The following is an 18145-nucleotide window of genomic DNA, read 5'->3' on the forward strand; positions in this document are numbered from 1 at the left end:
GGCCCTCCCACATCACTCATCAAGAAGATGCCCCTCAGACATGGCCACAGGCCAGTCCAATAGAGGCAGTTCCCTGATTGAGGCTCCCTCAGCCCAGGTGTGTCAAGCTGACACTGAAGCTATCCAGCACATCAAGTAATGGTAAATGCCAAGGAATTATAATTGTTTGATCTAAACAGGAAAAGTCAAAAGAAAAATAGCACTTTGAGAAATCCCTTAACTTAGAGAAGTTATTTTTACTTTGATTATATACTGTGCCTCGAAATCCTGATGAACAGTGGCTTGCTTAAATGTTTGAAGACTTACAAGTTGAAATATACAACCACTAATTTGAATTACCTTTTTAATTTTTATTTATTTTTTAAAAATATTTTATTTATTATTTTTATGTGTATGTGTGTATTGCTTGCATGTGTGTAAGTGCGCTCATGTCATGCAATGCCCACAGAGGACAGAAGAGGCTGCAGGATCCCCTGGAACTGGAGTTATGGACAGTTGTTAGCTGCTATGTGGGTGCTGGGATTCGAGCCCAGGTCTTCTGCAAGAACAGCCAGTGTTCTTAACCACTGAGCCATCTCTCCAGCCCCTTTTTAATTTTTAATCATTTATTTATTTATTTATTTATTTAATATATGTGGTGTATATATACGTGTTCCTGTGGGTATGCGCTTGCATTCTTAGGGTGTGCGTGTGTATATGGTTGTGTACACACACATATAGACAAAAGGTTGATGTTGGTTGTCTTCCGTGATCTGTTACCACCTTATTTCTTAAAACAGGGTGTCTCGCCGAACCTGGAGTCTGATTCAGCTAGTGAGGGCCAAGGATATACCCTGTCTCTGTTCCCTTAGAGTTGGGGTTACAGACCCACCAGCATGCCCAGCTTTTTCTTGGTACTGGGGACAGAGCCAGGGCCTTCATTGAAGGAACAGGTACTTTTTGACTGCTACCTGAAATACCTCAAATACCTCAAATGCCATTGAATTATCTTCTTTAAGATGAATTTCAAACATTTCTGGTTTCATACAAACATCTAAATAATCCAGTGTTCTAAATTTGCTAAACGTCACTGAGATACAGAATGTTTTCCAAATTCGGATTTATTTCTTGTGTTTTAGGTGAAAACAACATGAAAGGACAACCCCTGGATATGTATTACACTCTTCTCTAAGGAGTCAGGTTACTCACTTTGAAAACAACTCATCTCACAAAGAGAAAATGGTGTGGGAAGACCAGAGTAGACCCAAGAGGATGTTTTGGAAACTCCATGTAGAAGGAACAAGGTAATCTAAAAATCTAACTTTGAACAGAAATTTCTAGGTTTTTAAAACATTTATAATTTCTAATCAAACAACTTCTAAATTTAGGGAAAAAATGAGGTGCCAATAACAAAATATACAAAAGGCTGTCTGTGCACACTCTTATAGGATCTAGGTTACCCTGTGTGTCTTGGAAATTCTTCCTTCCACCACCTCACTGCTGTCATCTTGGGCCTCTCGATGATTCACAATGTTTCCATACAGGTTTACCTCCTCCCTTCCAGAGACATGGGGATAATGGGAAAGTCTTGTCATTTGCGTAATTGCTTGTGTCTGCCAGTAGATGGCGATAACACTTTGAGTCCAGCCAGCTGATTTTTTTTTTTTTTTTTTTTTTTTCAGGGCCGTTTTCTGATATATGTTGGGTACCATAGAGTGAATCTCAGAACAGGAAGCGGAGGCATAAGCAGAGAGAATTCTGGAAAGGTCTCTTTGTTTTCATGTCCACAGAGAAAGCAAGAAAAATTATATTTAATTTACAAATGCCTGTGGCCCAAATCTGAAGAACCGCAGGGGGTGCACCGTACATTCTAACCATCTTGGATGCTGGGCTTTGTTATGCTGTGATTCCTAGGGCTCTCTATCAGGTAAGCTGACAAGACATTTAATTATCTGCACTGTAGAATCTAGCTGCCAGGTCATTTTTTCTCATTTTAAAATCATCTCCAAGCTGCCATCTTTAGCCTAATGCTTAAATGTAAATTACAAGAACTAAAGGCATCATTTACGTGTAAACTGCTTACTCTTCCTTTATCTTTCAAAGGAAATAGCTTCTGTGTAGAAATGGTGACTTACAATACAGACTGGGTATTAAGGATCTTGTGTTTGTGAAACATGCAGATGTTTAGGATTCATTGTACTGAGAGAACATCTGTCTTATTGACATGAAGCTAACTTAATGGATTTCATGACTGTACACCGCCTATTTAATGTCCAGTGTGTCCAGTGTTTTTAAAAACATGAATGTATAGTGAAATTGGAAGGATCGTTCCTGTACTTTAGTGTTTTATTTAGCAGCTTTGGAGAGGCCAAATATATAGCGAGTGACAACACAGAGGTGTTTGACAGCTTCAAAGGCATTATCAGCTTTTTTCAAAATCTGTTAGCACAGAGGGAAGGGATCACCAATAGTAACATTAAAAAAAACATTCAGTTCTCTAGTAATAAAAATGTTCCAAGGATCTTTGCATGTTCCATGTTTTCTTTTGTCAGTTTTGAATATCCCATAAGATTGATAGATTTGTTTGTTTTTTCTCTGAATATTTCATCATTGGTTTTTATTATTATTACTAGCGATTAGCAGGAGAACTCACTTGAGACCAAATGATAATAATTTATGTTGTCAATCTACTGTGTTTTCTGTGGTTTTCTTTAAAATATTTTCTACCATAACCATAATGTTTCATTCAGTTACCAATCACATAATTACCAGAAAGCATACAGGTATTGGAAGGCAAATTTTAAGATCACAAAGCTTTTCTTTATAATATACAACAGGTAGTGCAACGTCCCTAAGGAGGACAAAGGTAAAGACATGAGTGCTTGTAGGAATTTGCATGGAACTATTTCATCACATCCATTCCAAATAGTGTGTGTCCTATGAGAAATAAAGATCTGTGATTTCAGCCCCGGCTTCTGGTCAGCGCTAAACAAAGAGCTCCAAAACAGACCATGAGGCATCTGAAGTATATTTTCTAATGCTATGGTTAAGAAAATGGTACCCCGTTTATTATTAATTTATACTGAGTGGCAATATACTCCCCCTGAAAACAGGGGAAAGTCCTCGTCTTGTGTATTTCAGAAGAACTCCAACTATAGGACATAAAGAAAACTGTTCTTTGAGGAAGGTTCTCAGAAATAAATGCTAATCAGCTTGGATGTGCTTCTCCTCAGGTGACTAGATGTGAGTAACTCTGCTCTGTGCAAACGCTGGTTGATTGAACTGGTTTACATTTATGAATGGATGTTTGCATTTGGTCCCTGCATGTTATCTTTTTCTTTTCTTTTCATAGTTGCAACGATTTCTTAGTTGTTCATCATATGTATAGTCATAATGGGAAAAGTCAGTATTCCCAGAACTCTTCACCTTGCAAAACAGGCCCTTTGAAGCCTTCAGAAATAAAATATTTTGATTAAGTGATATACAAAACAAATTTAAGTATTTTTATTCGTTGTAAGAATGGAACAGTGATTTCATTTGTAAGATCCAGAAAAAAATATTAATTTGTTCATATAGTAGATTTCCATATGTTCAGCTCTGAGCTGGAAGTTGGGACAGGGTTCAGGCTCAGCTACTAAGAGCTTTGTAGGCTCCGAAAGAACACCAAGTGTCGTGGAAATGCATTCTCCTCGCCTGTAAAACATGTGAAGTGGACTCAAAGACAATTCTAATTCATTCCGATTTTCTCCAGTTGACTTCTGAACTTAACTGTAATCAGGGACCTCTCTGGCTCTCACTGAGTTGTGTATCACAATTAATGGTACACTAGAGATAGAGGTAGAGAGGTAAAGGTAGAGACATTTTCATGGTCCTTGGCCAGTTCCTTCTGTGATAGAAACAACCAGGGAGCAATATGGAGAAGTGGTGAAGAGTTTGGCAGGTTGAATCACAGCTCTTCTGTTTCTTAACAAAATATTTAAACTTTTGGAGTCTCTATTACATCAAGTTCAAAATAAGGATATGCCTATTTACAAGACTGTGGAAATAAAATAGTGTCTGTTCAGTGAGGACCCTGGGATGTGCCTATTGAGTCCTTGCTCTCTCATCTGCCACCCAACGCCCACAGAGGGAAACAGGTATCATTGTTCTTAGTAGTACCGATCATAAAATACCTCCCACAATACGAAAGGGAGAATGAAGCCACCAGGGATTCTGCAGGTGAAGAGTGAGTGACTGCGGTCCTGGACAAGGGCCCTTGCTGAACAGCAGCCAGACAAACATGTTACCCATAATAACACAAGTAGTGGTGATATCCCTGGCACTTTGGAGAGTTTATGGAACGCTCCTCACACTTTCTAGAAGACGGTTCTTCCTGTCCACTAATGTTGTTATAGATTCAACTCCTATATTGGTGTTTTCTCTCTCTTCTTCTTTTTAGCAAAATAGAAACCAAGGAATTTGTCTCTATTTCATTTTATGTTAATAGAACTTTCCTTCTAGACAAAAGGCCTCTGGGAAGATTCACAGCAGCAATCCAGGTTTCATGAGAAATCACATTTTAAAAACAATAATTTCCATAATGTATTGATCACCAGATTATAGTACCTTAATTCCAGAAATGTCCTGGCTATGTGATGGATTCACAAACTCTCTCCTGTCTAAATCCTGTTAACAGTACAATTAAAGGTGGGAAGGCAAAATATGCCTGATGAAATTGTTGACATTCTTACAGCAAAGGCCCTACTTCCCCCCCAAAGGCTTTCTCTAAGTGCAGCTCTGTGCTCCCGACAGCTGTGTGCTGCTGGGATCTCTGGGAGCTAGAGCTGGGGTGACCTTTCAGCACCCCAGGCCTCCTAATCCTTTCCTTCAACCACCCTGGGCCTTTTAAAACTGACTCCAGTAACTGTGCTGTCGGCTCCATCTTCATGGCAGGCAGGATGACTTAATGGCCTCATGATAGCACAGAGTGGAGTTCAGAGCACAGGGGGCTTAGCAACCTGAGTAAGGTTTCTCAACAGGACAGACACTGCTTAGAATTTGGGGCTAGTCAACTGTCTTGGCTCTAGCTTCCTTCTGGCTCTTCTGAATTATTATTTTTAGGGCTGAAGTTGAGCTGAAACAATTCATAAGTATAAGAAGGTAATGGTATTTTTTTCTCAGCACAGAATGAGTATGTGATGAGATAGCGACAGTTGTTTGCCAAGTGGCTGTGCAGATTCCTGTTTCTTGTTATCTTTCACACATAGAAACATTGTGAACTCACTAATGGTTGAGAATTAATGCTTTACCTGTCAGGTAAAATATTACTTTCTGCATTTATATCAATGGTTATTTTCTTTGTTTTACAAATTAATGAGGACCAGTTCCCCACTTACTCCTGAAATAGAATTTAATTCATTAGCAATTCTTTCTGTACTTTTAGGCTCCATTTTATTTTGACTTTAATTGCAATTTGATCTTATTTCCATTTGAATTTTTCCCATAAATAATTTTCATGGTCAATCAGCATTCGACATAGCATTGGAACTCTTGCCTCTTTGAGGTGGTTGGATAATTTGGGAAGGAAGAGAGCCAATAGTGTGGTTGCTTCATCTTGCCAGTTCACACATCTCTATTTGATCTGGAAGATTCTTCTGCATATCAGCTTTACCTGATAATAGCTTTTACTTTGGGATGAAGCTAATACATTCTTTACTTGCATCTTAAAAATTTCATGTGTTACTTTTTATTTTATGTGCATGTGTTTTGCCTACATGTATGTAAATATGCACCCATGTGTGCAATGCCTGTGTCAAATTCCCTAGAACTGGAGTTAAGGACGATTATTGGCCACGATGTGGGTGCCAAAAACCAAACAGGCCTCTGCAAGCTCTGTCAGTGCTCTTAACCATCGGTCTCTCTCCAGCCCATTTAGATGCATTTTAACGGGAAATAGCAAGTGGTAGACACCAAATTCAGGGCAGAATAATATTTACCTTTCAGGTTAATAGTACAACAACAATAAATAAAGCATTTCTTGTCTGCTGAGCAAAGACATAAATTGTTCCATGAACCACCACACAGGGCATTTGAAATTAGAATTTATATCTAGATATGTAATTAGTAAAATTCTCTAAAATTAATACAAATACCTATTCACTTGGACACCATAAATTTCAATGTGTCAACTATTGAAATATTGTTATTTTCTTAAGTCATCTCTTTCCTCTCTGGATTTGAAGTGCTGAAAGAACAACTGTAAAGTAACTTATGAGGAGGTTGGCAATATTAAAATGACTCCATTTAAATATGCCAGGAAGCTGCGTATAGGCATTTTCAAGGATTACCTAAGCTTCCTTTAAACATCTAGAGTTATTTCTGTAATAATCAAATTAGGCTTTCATCCTTTTTGAGGTTACACCTAGGGAGCTCTTCATGTGATCAAGCTCTGTGCTAGAGCAAAGAGAAATGATGGTCCCTGAATTATTAAAGAGTGATTTAATATTATTTTATCCAGTGGGTGAATTCAAAGATGGGAAGTCACTCTTTAAATAACTTTGGCCACTTTATACCATGGCCATTTTCTGCCAAGAAGTTCCCTTTGGGGAATTTTAATCTCTGGGTAGTTAGAATATATTTTATTTTTGAGCTGTACAGAACATTTTGTACTTTCTCTTTCCCAGGCATTTGAACTGGAGTCCTTCACTAAATTACAATTCTGTTCCTAAGTGGAATTGTGCTATGGACTAGAACACCGCTGTATTTGTGCATATGGTTTAATAGGACACACAGTTTGCTGGCTTAAACCTCTGTTTTAGAGCTGATCACCTATTTGTTGGTTTCTCTGCCTTCTTGATGTTTGTGTGTGACATTTGCTTTTCTGAAATTATTTTTGTTTAGATGTTCTAAAGTATTCTGGGAATTTTCTTTTCATGGAAATTCTGGTTGGAAATAACCTTAAAAAATAAAGTCTAGGGGCTGGAGAGTTGGCTCAGTGGTTAAGAGCAGTGGCTGCTCTTCCAGAGGACCTGGGCTTGATTCCCAGCACCCACATGGCAGCTAACAGCCATCCTTAACTCCAGTTCCAGGGGATCTGACACCCTCTTCTGGCCAATATGGGCATTTCATGTACATGGTACACATACATACATGCAGGCAAAACACTCATATACATAAACTAAAAATAATAAATAAAATATTTTTAAAAATAAAATCTAAATGGAACAGGACCCAGACTCCTATAGGGACAGAATGAGTGAGAGACACGAGCGAAGCCATTCAAGTTAAGACTAAGGAACCAGAGAATTCATGCATGGTTTATAGAAAGAAGAAGTTCCATTTCTGGGCTAGGAGCTGAGAAGTCCAGGTCCAGAGCTTGATGTTGGTATCAGTTTCAGTTTACTTCTTCAGAGTCATTCAATACAGCATGCCTAGAGGGAGAATCAGGTCATTTTCTTTGTTTTCCTTTTTGCCAATCCAATCAATGTTTTGCCAGTGAGGCAAAGTAAACCTCATGGAGAGGAAACTTTTTGACCACACTGCCACACTGGTGCTTGGGTGTTCTGCAGACAATTCTGGCCTCAGCCTTCTCATGCTATGTCTCCATCCCTTTCATTTCAAATCCTTGAACAGCCTATACATTACCTCCTGGATTTTTGCTTTTCCTTCAGATACTTATACCACCATAGCATTTTAATGAGAGTCTTACTTGCCTTTCCCCCTTTTTGTTGATGTTAATGCTTCCCTTGTTGGTAGTGTCTTGCCCCTGGTGTTGCCATAAAATAAATCCATTTCTGCTCTATTTGAAAGCTATTGAGTTTTATCCTTAAAGCTTAAAATACAGAGAAAATTTATATCTTTTTGCTGTGGATTTTAAAAAATCACTGGTAGACTATTTACATGCCCTCAAGTACTATGTAGTCTCAAAGTTCTAAAATTATCCTTAATCAGTCAGTATTTATAGTCAAAGTAAATGCTCGTGGTCCATGTATATGTGTGTGTGTGTGTGTGTGTGTGTGTGTGTTTGTTTGTGGTGTGTGTGTGTGTGTTTGTGGTGTATAGAGCGTGAATCTAATGCATCCCACAAGCTTTAAGCAAGAGCCCTACCATTTAGCTGCATCCCCAGACTAGTAAATCTTTTCATAATATCAGCTTCCAATAATTGCTTCAGAATATTTACATATTTATACTAAAAATTCTTGTAAATCAAATTAGCACTGGTAAAAAATCTCTTACACAACCTGGGTAATTCTGGATTATAATACATGTATTTAGAATGAGAATTTAGCTAGTAATCGGAAAATCAGAAAGACAAAACAAAGAACAAAGGTATAGATTTGTAACACCCAATCAGTCAAACTGACAGGAGAAAAGAAAGTGCCTGAAAGGAGAGAGATGCACAAATATACACCATGGGCAGTCAGTGTGGCCACAGCTGTAGATGCACTGGGCCACCTCCCGGGAAGCTGAAGAGAGGGCAGCACTTGGCTCCACCTTTGGCCAATTGAGTTGGTTTCTCTGGGCTTTGGTAAGTGTTTAAAAGCTCTGCAAGTATAGTTCACATGTGCAGCCAGGCATAGCAATGACTGACTGAAAGAAGGCAGAGGACAAAGTAAGTGACGCTGATGAACATGCGGCTAGAGAAGAGAAAGAGAGCTGGAAACTAGGACTTTCCAGAGAACTTTAAGATGTTAATGACTGGGCATGTGTTAAGTAAAGACGTGAATAACCAGGAAAAGAATTAAAAAATGCACTCAGACATTTCTGTAAAGGCCATAACAAAAACAAACAAGTTAATATTTACTTCAGAGAGTAACTCTTACCCTAACTTCTGTTTGGAAGTTGACCCAAGTGCTGGCTGTGGTATATATTTTACAAAGTAGCCATCCAAATAGTTGCACACACTGGAGAATAAGCAGCAGTAAACTTCAATTTGTATGACCACAGATCCCACATTCTTTTTATTTGTTTCTTATAAACCTCTATCGTGAGAATTAAGCCTTAAATAATTAGATAGGAGTGGGTCTATTTGAAAGACACTCTTTCAATCTCCAGGTCATCCAGCTCCAAACAAACCACTTTGATTTTCGATATTTTGAAACTATAATTCTTCAAAGGTTTAGAAGAAAGACAGGTTCTATAGAACAACAAAATAATTTAAAGCCAAAATACTTAGTTAAATGTTTTTTTCAGAGAGTAATGTTTCTGAGAAGGAAGTGAGTTACTCTGATAGCTATTCAGAATTAATAATTCACCAAATTTCTGAAGAGGGATTCCATTCTTAAGATGAGTCAGCTCTTTTAGTTCCTTAAAGAGACATTTCCTGCCATTTTCCTGGTGTTAACCGTAGCTGCTATATTGTGTTGGATTTCCAAGTCCTCTTCAAGGAAGAAAGCATTGTAGCTGTTCATAGAACAATCCACTAGGCCCTTCAGAGCAGTTTGTAGCCTGGTCTTTACACTAGGGGATCATCACTTAATACTATTTAACAATGCTATTTACCTGCACAATCTCTAAAATTCTTTCACTCAGGTTAATAAAATAACCACAATAGAGAGAAGAGTCATTCAACCATAAGTTGAAGATATACATGTTTTGAAGCAAGTAGCTAGAGCTTCTGTGATAAATACAGGAGTGCATTATCATGTTCAAGGCCAGGGTTATGGTGAGTCTCTCTGACCCAGAACCAAGTTCAGAAACTGGGACTATTTTACTTACTTAAAAAAGGATTCTATCTTTCATGCACAAGTCCCATGTAAGATCAAGCAAGACGAAATCCCAGCATAAACATGGGAAGTAGGCTAAAAGTCCCAACCTTCCTGGAGGAACTGTTGCCATGACTACGGGGAAGAGGTGAGTCAGTCTCCTATAAGGGTGAGATTCTCAGTAGGTGACCAGGCTCCAGGGGATAAACCCACACTGTATATATATATTATTTATATATATTAGAGTACATGAAATCAGGTGGGAGATATAACGGGGTATAGATATGGAAGGGAATACATGAAAGTCACAAGAATTCAATAAAAAAAGAAAAGAAATTATATATCTGCTACACACAGAATATGGGTTAATCAACCAGGAAACTATAAGTAAGCCTGTAAAGTATTAATAGGAATGAAATTCTCAGTCATTGTAGAGACGAAATCATTTGTTGTTGGCATAGCCATTCCCCTCTATCAACTTGGTGACAGCTATAGGGACTCACTTGATGCTTTGGGGAGAGCATTTCAACTTCCTAGTCAATATTATTTGATACATTTTGAAAAAGAAACCAATCCTCAGGGGTCAATGGGAAGTGATAGCATACCCAAATCAGGATGCAGATCTTTATGAAAATTAACACAAAAGAGTCAAGTTACATCACTAGACCAAGAGGGAAAAACCCCTTATGCATTTGTAAGGCAAAATCTTCACTTGATACCTCAAAGTTATCGTAAGACATTGTAAGACACACTTCTTAATATGCACAGCAGTGGTACCAGGTTTCAGACAATACTCTATAAGATCAATTTAATCAGAAAATAATAAGTACTTTGTTCAATGTCATATCACTCAAGAAAACTGTCTGGGAAAATCTACGTGCAAAACATGATTAGCAATTATTCTCTCATATTCTTTCTGAATAAAAGTTTTGAATGCCGGAATTTTGAGACACAAGGGACACTTGATATGGGAACTTTCTGTACTTTTCTAATCAGTTTTCTACAAACCTGAAATAGTTCTACAAAAAAAATCCATGAATTTTTAAAATGTAGAGTAGTATGTGGGCACTTGAAGAACAAGTGACCACAGTGTCCAATTGAGAGTCACGCATGTCCTCAAGGAGATACCTTTCATGTGGTGAAATATCTACCTTGTCTTCACTCCTTCTTTGGTCCCCCTCTGGCTGTCTGCTCCAGCCAGCTTCTTACCTGCTAGATCTTCTGTCTTCAGAATGGTGAAGACAGATAAACAAAGGCAAGGTTCCTGGATCTTGTGAACATCCTGTCTAAAACAAAATTTCACTTACCTTGGCATAATGACTTTTCTTAGGCTGCCAAAGATCGGGCAGTGACCATCATCCCTCCCGTCTTTCCTGCTGAGACCTTAGGCTCTGGCTTCCCTGCTGCAGTAAGCAGCGTCATCCACACCTAAACCAGGCCAGTGCATGCACGCCCTTGCTCTATTTTGGTGCCACTGATATGCTCAGTGACAAGAAAAGAAAATGCAGACTCCCTGGGTCCTGAATTCAAATCCTTGCAAAGATATATTGCCTTTGCCTCTTGCAGGGCCTTGTTTTAAGGGGATTGAACCAAGTAATTATCAATATTTCCATGAAAAACAGATTTAATGTTTTGTACGATTAAAAAATATTGTCATTTGTATAGAGTATCTCAGAAGCAGATTTGATAAGTAATTTCATGGAGAAATCATGTGTACAGAATTGAACACCTATAGCTAATGCTAGATATTCAATGTCTACATCTAGAAAGGATTTAAAGCATAGGTCATTTTTCACCTGGTTTTCAAACTGTATTCTACTCAAAGTTTTCATGGCATTTATTCATCAAAAAGGGATTTAAAATCAATCCAGAGAGGGCCATTGCAGGCACCCAGCTCACTAAAACCTTCCAGAACCAGTATTTCCTCTAATAAGTATAGCACTCCTGTCTCAGAAACGTGATTACCACAGGATGCAGTGACCCTCGTTCACCAGATTACACTATACTCTTGACAAGTTAATCTCAGAAGAGATGAACGTTTGGAGTATGCTATCTTGATTCCGAAATTCTAGAGCAAAAAGCCACTGAAAATTAAATAGTCAATATTCTTCCTCTTCCTTTGTTTTAGATCTAGACACCAAATATCACAGCAAGTGAGAACAGAGCATAGTTTGGAACACAGGCTGCCTGAATTATAACATATATTCTTCCTCTCTTACTTATCTTTTTATTAGATATTGTTTCAGAAGGGCATTGGCCAGGGGCCAGTTATTCTGTTATGTTGCACTATTTCCTGTGGTACCATCACTAGGTGACCTGACCCTGAAACATAAGCACCATCTAGTCTCAGGACATTCTTGACAGAGAATCCTCATGTGCTTGGCATTGGAAGAAAAATGACCACATAGAAAATTCAGAACCTCTCAGATCATCCTGTGCTCCAGTGGACTTTGCCTCTTGGGCTGATCTGAAGACTTTGATCAAATCCTCTCTGCTTTGGGGTAGATAAATCTGCATCTGCTATAGTTTAAACCTCCAAAGAGGGCTGTTTACATCTGGGGTAGTCAACGTCACCATCTTGAAGTGATACAAGCAAGTTGTACCTCAAGATCCCAGTTCTAAGGTTCCTTCATGTTACCAAGTGGAAAAGGCAATCGACTTACAGCACTCAGTTGTGAAAACAGTGTACTGTCATTTTGATTACAGTCTGTAAACAGTCTGTGTTTGCCTGGAAAGAAACTGCCTAAAGCACACGGTACCAGTGAACAGTAAAAGCAATGTGGCTGAGGGCAACTCACAAGGCTGTCAGTATGGCTGATGTGAAGGTGGGAGTAGGGATAGGAACTGGGGACTAGGCATTTATGTGACTGTGGTTTGCTTTCTGTTTGCCATGCTTCCAATTCGAAACAGAAAACCTCCTGTAATTCTGTTGTATTCTGACTTAACTATGTATGGGTTTTGCTCCATTGCACTCACATACTGAATGTTTGCTTAGGGCAAAGCTGTTTTTTTCAGTATAGTGTTTCTTCATACAAAACCTTATATCTTAAGGACAAAAGTTACATTCTGACTAAATAAAACAGAAAACTATCGATTCAAGGATAGAGTCCTTCCCTTTTAGAATGTCTTAGAAAAGGGAATAGCCTTTTCTGAATTCATGCACTTCTTCGTGGTTTGATCACTTGCAGGAGGGCGATGGAGCAGGGAAAAGTGACACCCAGGACAACTACTGTCCAGTGAAAATCTAATGAGACCCATGTGTGTACCTTTAAATTTTCTAGATGCTAACATACAAATATAAAAGGAAGAAAAGCCAAAATAATTTTTATTTAATATATTTTATCTAAGATATATGCCCAATATATTATTATTTCAAAATCTGGCACCGCAGTTCAAGTGCTCAGTTTGTACATGTGATCAGTGGATCTACATTAGACATTTTCAGAATTCAAAATGGGCAACAGAGTTTAGCAGTTATTTATTTGGCAATTTTCTGCTTACTATGGTAAGTAGACAATGAATCCTTATCCTCCGGAAATTTAATAGTAGATGCAGAAGCAGTAACACACCTCTACAACAAAACAGAAGATGATATCATCATTACTTCATGAATTTTAAAGTCAGTGTATGAAAAGGAAGGCAAAAATTACTTCTGATTTGGAACTGATGTGTGACGTGCCTTGGAGTGAGATTTTAAGCGCAGTGATTGCTGGTGATGGATCCTGCAGGCAGAGCGAGCGTGTTTGAACGTCACAGCAGAAGCCAGATCCTTTCAGGGAATGGAAAGTAATAGGGTAAAATATTTTCAGAAAAACTGGTTACTTTTCCCCCTAAAAAGGGCAGTGAACCTTTTGACCTTCAACAAGTTACTTATCTACTTTGCATCAATTCATTTTCATAATGGAAAAATGACACTAGTCATATTTATCTTGTGTGGTCACTGTGAATATTAAGTGAACTAATCAGTGCCTAGTATACAACAAGTGCTTTAGTAGTGTTCTCTCACCATTATTGCTTCTCTAGGGCATTTGGACTGAGCATATGTACAATGAAGCAGTCAGTCTTTGGGTTGCTTTACTTTGAAGAGAATCTAGTAAACAGCATAGGTCTAAGGCTTGCCTTTGGGGTACACAGGATTATAATGTATGTTTGATCTGGAATGAAAAGGACCACATAATGAGGACACATTGTACATGCCGGGAATGTAGCTTTGTTATTGCAGAGTCTTTTCCTGTTTTGTCATCCTGATGGCTGCACAAACAATTCAATATCAATGCACATTTCCATTTTTCTAGGTGTTGCTAGTATAGCATGTTCCCATACATAGGATGCATGACTTTTAGAAAGGGGTGGGATGAATTGCTAAATAATAACTCTAAATACAAAGTCATTGAATTTTTTGAAGAACCAAACTTAAAAAATTCAGTGATCAAAAAAAAATTGTTGAACACTTAGTCGCTGCTGTACATTGTCAAGGATCACTAGATGAACAGAGGAGTCCCCCCAACAAGGCACATACTTCAGCTTCTGTGAGATTTGTGTGCCACCTCAAAAGACAGAAAATGATTAACCAGGACTACAAGTAAGGGGTCAGGTATACAGCACATAAGGACAAGTGCTCTGGAGGTAGCAAAACAATGCAGGAGATTGAGGGAATTTGTGAGATGGGCAGGTCTCTTTCTTTACAAGGTGAATTCTAGTCAACATTTGAAAATAAGACCCTCTGTTGTTCAGCTTCCTATTGCCCAGGGAGAGTCATGGTCTATATGCTTCAAGGTGTGGAGGACAGCCAGAAGCCAGTATGCAGGCAACATGAGGTTGCAAACTTTTCAAGGCAGCTGCTGTAGGCTTCTGTGCAGAAGAATGACATGATTAAATTTCTGTTCTCCCAAGATCACTCTGACTGGTGGGATGAAAATAGGCTGTGTGGCAATCAGGCTGGAGGCAGGGAGACAGAAAGCCATTGGTGCTTCTTGAAACACTGCCATCAATCATTTCAAGGCCAGGTTCAGTGGAATCTCACCACAGGACATTAAGTGAATAAATGAGACAGAGGAAGCCATGACTGTCATTTCTGAGAAGTCATTAAAATGAGAGACATAGTACTATGTGTAAAATATATACTATATAATATATTTTATATATATGCTTCTAATTTAAAAAAATAAAAGAATTTTGCTGGATGTGGTTAGGCATGCCTGTAATCCTAACTTGTGGGAGGTAGAGGCAGGAGGATCAGGTGTTCAAGATCAACCTCAGCTATGTAGTAAGTTAGAGGCCAGCCTGAGCTACATGAGACCATGTCTCAAAATACCAATGTGCACCCCTCCCCAAATCTGGATTTTTTATTAGTACATATTAGTCTTATTAAATAATGGATTTCATGTGATGGTTTCATGCATGCTTTGATCATAGCCAACCATTTACTATTCTCCTCCCTGTCCCTCCTGCTGGTCCCCTTCATTCTCCGTTCTCCTATATTGAGTCTACAAACTAAGCATTATCAAAGTACTGTGCTGCTAACCAGTAGTGTTAGCATCAGTTGTGTGCATTTTAGACTCACAAACCCAGGCCCCACCCATACCAGCTACAGCAGCAACTTTGGAGTAATGCTGGGAAAGCTATGTTTTCATAAGAAGCCCTATGGTGATTATGATGCTAAGATGTAAGGCCACTGTTATAATGAGGATTCATGAAACTAGCTGGCCTGAAAGATCCTTTCTAATCTAAAGATTGATGTGTTTAGAAATGTAAGATGCAATATTTATTTTAAGTATAAAATTAAGGCTAGCTCTTTGGAAAAATTGGATTATCTTCAAGAAGCATCAATCCATACTTAAAAATGAGTAAAATAAATACTTAGATGGATTTGATTTTTATTTATTGTATCTCACTTCTTTGACAAGTGTTCTAAATTGATGGGTTTTTAGATCCTTTTCAATAGACAGTTCAAGATGGGGGCGCTGGAGAGATGGCTCATTGGTTAAGAGCACTGGCTGGTCTTCCAGAAGACCCAGGTTTGAATCGCAGCACCCACATGATGGCTAACAGCCATGCACAACTCCAGTTCCAGGGGATCCAGTACCCTCTTCTAACCTCCATGGACATTGCACAACATGAGCACATTTATGTACATGCAACCAATATACTCATAACACATAAAAAGAAATCAAAAAAATCTTTCTAAAAAGAAGACAGTTCAAGACAGGAAAAATTAAGAAAATAACTGCATATGACATACCAAGAGCTAATAGTATGGGTTAAGAGAGTTTTTCCCTTATAATGTACATTTAGTTGTGAATCTCCTGAGTTCAACATTTTTGGAGTAAAGAGGTAAATGGATTTTTACATAACGAAAAGTATGATTTTAGATGAACACAGACCACCACAAAGGTCACCAAATGTCCCAAGGAGAATTACTCGAGTGCACTGAGGACTGGATATACAGTTTCTGGACGATGTTCCAGTATTTTATTTTAGACCATCTCTTGATGATTTGGTCATTTATAGTCACCTTCATGATAAAGACCTCAAGTCTCAAAACCAAATGAGCAGGTGGTAGGTGAAGCTGTTACCTGGTTGCAGAGATAGAACAAGATTGTCCCTTCCTCATGCAAACACTGTCAGGAACCTGCTGGTGGGAACTGTGAGTTCTTCCTGAGCACCTTGAAGCAGCCTCAGTACCTGCACAAAGTTCTAAGGAGGCAAGCCTTTCCAGTCCACTACCTTGCAGAAATGGTTTTCACCTGGAAAGTTCTGAAGGAGGTGTTATGTTGTCAGTACAAAAGAAGGTAAAAATTATTAAAATAACACAAATAGCTCAAACTACAGAATAAATCAAAGGGACAAAAAGGATAGTAAAAGCATACAATGTAGTAAGGTTTGGTGGCACAGGCCTATCACCCTAGCACTTGAGAGACTGAGGCAAAGCCAGCCAGTGATTTCTGACCAGCCTGACCTAGGAAGCTTTGTGATCTTTGTCTCAAAAAGTAAAAATCATGGTGCATATGCTTAACTTCAGAAGCTGGAGACAGAGGCTGAGGGATCTGGAGTTCTAGGCCAGATTCAGCTACATAATGGGATTAAAACAGCCTGGACTACATACAGGAGATTGCATCTTAATAAATAAAAAAGATACAGTACAGATAGTAGTGTGAGGTTTCAATTGGAATGTGAGGTCATATGTAGAAGTCACTGCTCTTTCTTGTGGGTACTTGAGATTAGAAAAATTGTCCTCCCAACTTGAAACCTAAACCAGAAGATACATTTATGAGTAGAGTTTCTTAAAGACAGGGAGAAGAGAGACATTGATCTAATCGGAGCCTTTGGGGGCTGGGGTGGCTTCTGAGTTCCAACTCCCCTCAGCTTCTCAATCTTCCAAATTCAGACATCCCTATCTCACCCTCCTCTGTGTCTCCAATAAAAACCTCTCAAATATTTAAGAAATATGACTAAATTGATGTTTTGGTTATTTAAAATCATTCTCATTATATGTCAGGCTAGAGGCCAAAGTATTTAAAATCTAATTACTTGTGTGCTGTGAGGCCAAGGGAAGCAATGCTTGGTAAGTGTGTGTCTGAGAAGCAGAAAACACTAGCAGTTATTGAATGACTATAAACTTAAGTCTGAAGCTTAACCTCTGAGTATGCATGATGCTGTCTGGTAGTGTAGGCTAGGCATCTGACATTGTGACACGATACCTAAGAAAATCAATTTCAAATGAGAAAAGGCTTATTTTCGGCTCATGGTTTCAGAGGTTTCATTCCATGCTTGCTTGGTCCTATGGTGGGAGAGTTCATCATGGCTTAACTACAACGCAAAGGCTTGTTCACTTCACGGCAGCCGGAAGCAAAGAGAAAAGAAGAAAGGATGGGCTCTCAATATCTCCTTCAAAGTTATTCCTCCAGTGACCCAAGTTACTTCCAGTAGGCCTGCCCAATGGCCCCATGGGCTGGAAACCAAGCCACCACCACTGAGCTTTTGGTAAATAAATATTATAGGAAACTCTATAGCACACAAGTATTATTGCAAAAAGTAGTAACTGTGATACTCTTAATACTTCTAATACTATTAAAATCTCTAGCTTTTATAGAAAGCCTACTTTCTATAAATTCATGTATATGTGCCTATGTGTTGTTGCCAGAGTTCTCTCTGGGTCTCCTGTGCTATCAGGCAAACCATATAACGTATCTTTATGTGCATTTATTATTATCATCATCGTGGGGAGGGGGGAGTGACTTACAAAGAAATGAGCACCCAGTGCCTAGCTCTGTGTGGCTCAGCTCCACTCAGCCCTGTGCCATGTGGCACAGAGCCTGCCATATCAGATCGCTCCCACTGCACGCCCATAGTCACTGCTTGCTTTCGTCCATGCCTCAGGGGCCAGCAGTCTCGCCCAGGTCCATAAGTGCCAGGCCATTCTGTCCTTGAGTATGCTGGGCTGCACGTTCCCCATGCCCGACGTCGCTGCACGTCCCTAGCAG

At 38.9% G+C, this 18145-nt stretch overlaps 1 protein-coding gene across 1 annotated transcript in view; it reads left to right on the top strand.

The window, feature by feature from the left end:
* Window positions 1-1652: 1652 nt before the first annotated feature.
* Window positions 1653-18145, top strand: part of Scn3a (sodium voltage-gated channel alpha subunit 3) — a 122718-nt gene continuing 106225 nt past the window's right edge. The window contains exon 1 of the mRNA XM_008830907.2: window positions 1653-1906. The gene's annotated coding sequence lies outside the window, so the exon portion shown is untranslated. The remainder of the gene's footprint in view (window positions 1907-18145) is intronic.

The sequence above is a fragment of the Nannospalax galili genome, unplaced genomic scaffold (assembly GCF_000622305.1).
Source record: "Nannospalax galili isolate Female #2095 unplaced genomic scaffold, S.galili_v1.0 scaffold514, whole genome shotgun sequence".
NCBI classification, from domain to species: domain Eukaryota; kingdom Metazoa; phylum Chordata; class Mammalia; order Rodentia; family Spalacidae; genus Nannospalax; species Nannospalax galili.